Raw genomic sequence first — 2343 nt, 5'->3', positions numbered from 1 at the left:
ACACCCAGGCTACTAAACAGTGTCCGACTAATCTTTGATTTGCATATGTCATAGACATTGATGCATATGAGTTCAAACTTTACCTTTGATTACGTGCAAATGCTTTGATTTATTAAGCTTTCTAATTGACCCATGTATGGAGTTTTCAGTTAGTTGCTCTCAAGCCAGTTGGCTTTAAGGAACTAGGCGTAAAAACCCTTCAGACTTAATAGCTCAAGTAAAAAAGGCTACAAATCAAAACTATAATCAAGAAGCAAAATTTCTAAAAATCATTCTTTCTTTCTTTTGTTTCAACCTTTCTTTCCTTTTTATCCATACCATACAAAAAGCAAGTTTCTATTTCTATTTCTTATTCAAATCCTTTTAAAAGAAAGATTCCAAAAGATAACAAAACTAAGAAAGGAAAGTGTTCTTTCTAATTTTTCAAATTTCAAAATTAAAATATCCACTAACTTTATTTCTTAAAATAGGAAAACAACTTTCTTTCTAAGAATACCAAGTTCTTTCTAATTTGAGAGAAATACCGAAAAAAGGAAAAGAAACTTTCTAACTTTAAATTATAGAAAAGACTAGAGAAGGAAAGTTTCTAAAAGCTACCCCCATACTTGAATTATGCATTGTCCTCAATGCGTTAAAAATAGAAAGAAAAATATGAGGACTAAAAATAGAAATGAGGGTACGTACCGTATTTGTTTAGGAATGATTCGAAATAGGAATGGGCAATTACATGAAGAATGTCCCAATAAACACTGCCATAGAGATCTACATTGGGATGGAAGCACAATGTCTTGAATTTCACATTTGGAGGCTCAATTGGATAATCAATGGGAAAGGAAACAGAGACCTTGTAAGCCATTCCTTCTAGTGATTGTCCCTTTCCAACCATAGACGTTGTACCCTATAGGGAAAGCAAACCCTTTAGAATCCAGAGACATCTAAAAAAAATGTGGAAGAAATGAATATGAGTACTATACAGAATTCTTTCAGAAGCAAGGGTTACAATATTAGGTATAAGGGGTGTTAACGAGAAATTTTTGGCATGCTTCTTACCATTAAAGCCATTACCTCAGGTTGTAGTCCGTTCCATCATAGATGAACATAAAAAAGAAGACCATCAGAAACAAGAATAACAAAATAAAATCAACTGAAGTCTGACAAGCCGAATGATGTGCTAATTTGTTTTACAAACCCAAAAACATCCACCCCACTAGGAATGCAAAACTCAAGAAATTTGAAAAAAGAAAAGAAAATACTCCCATACCCAATTGAACGTGCCACCACATCGAATGTGGGCCTGCAGGTGATTGTGATGTAGATGTTGCCAGATTCGAGCATCACATGGCTACCCTCGAAAACCACTTTTTATCTCCAACAACCACCCGGTTTCCAGAGTTCCTCCCTAACCCGGCCAACCATCCTCAGTTGGCCATCTGATTTGGAATGTAAACCCACCTGTGTCCCTTCACAATCGGTAAAACAACAATAAATGTACAACACCTTTGAAGGCTTGAATAGATAATCAATGGGAAAGGAAAGGACCTTGTAAACCAAACCTTCACATGTTGTATCATGGCTTCCAGTGATTGTCCCTTGTCCCTTTCCAACAGTAGATGTTATCCCCTTCAAGGCAAGCATACACTTTACAATCTAAGATCTGAAAAAAGAACATGGAAGAAAATAATGTAAGTATACACAGCTTTCTTATAGAAGGAAGGATTACAATATTAGGTATCAGGGGAGTCGAATGGTGTGCTAATTTGTTTTATAAACCTAAAAGCGTCCACCCCAGTGGGAATGCAAACTCCAGAAATTCAAAAGAAAAAAACAAAAACCCATAACAAGACATGAAAGCCTAAATTGATACCTTGCTTCATACAAACTCAAAATACTGATGTTTCTTTCGAGGAATTGCGGGTCAGGTCGAGGAGAGCTTTTTCATGTTTTTGCGTCTCATCTCCAGAAGCACGAACTCGGGGGAAATTCATAGATCCAGCCAGCTCCATGGTTTGCTGGCTAACACATCCATTACAGGAGAAGTTGTGTGGGAAACCCCAGCCCGATCATCTCCAGATCCATCGCTTAGGTTATCGCTGCCAGATCTGCAGATAGAGGTTGAAAATAAATAAATAAAAAACACATCCCAACTCAGTTCAAACTAATGAGGATAAAAAGGAGAAAAATGAGAGGAAGAGAGAGAGAGATGGGGATGGGTAGGTAAAGACCTGTCCTCTTCAATTGGAGATGATGATGATAATGTTGCTGATAGGAGATAGAGAATGGGTTTGAAAGAGAAACAGGTGTTGAAAAGGTAAGAGTAAGCTTTGTTTTCGCTCTCAATATAGA

General features: G+C 36.8%; 1 long non-coding RNA gene across 1 annotated transcript; it reads right to left on the bottom strand.

Annotated features, from left to right (window-relative positions):
- Nucleotides 1–790: 790 nt before the first annotated feature.
- Nucleotides 791–2058, bottom strand: LOC143892894 (uncharacterized). Its single transcript, XR_013255646.1, has 4 exons — nt 1865–2058; nt 1554–1654; nt 1051–1460; nt 791–898 (listed from the first exon to the last, which is right to left on the bottom strand). It is a non-coding gene; the product is annotated as an uncharacterized LOC143892894 (long non-coding RNA).
- Nucleotides 2059–2343: the final 285 nt, after the last annotated feature.

Source organism: Tasmannia lanceolata, unplaced genomic scaffold, assembly GCF_043159265.1.
Source record: "Tasmannia lanceolata isolate RefF3 unplaced genomic scaffold, GAP_Taslan_0.1 ptg000015l, whole genome shotgun sequence".
NCBI lineage: Eukaryota > Viridiplantae > Streptophyta > Magnoliopsida > Canellales > Winteraceae > Tasmannia > Tasmannia lanceolata.
Note: the sequence above shows the minus strand (reverse complement) of the source record. Positions and strands in the feature narration are given on the sequence as shown.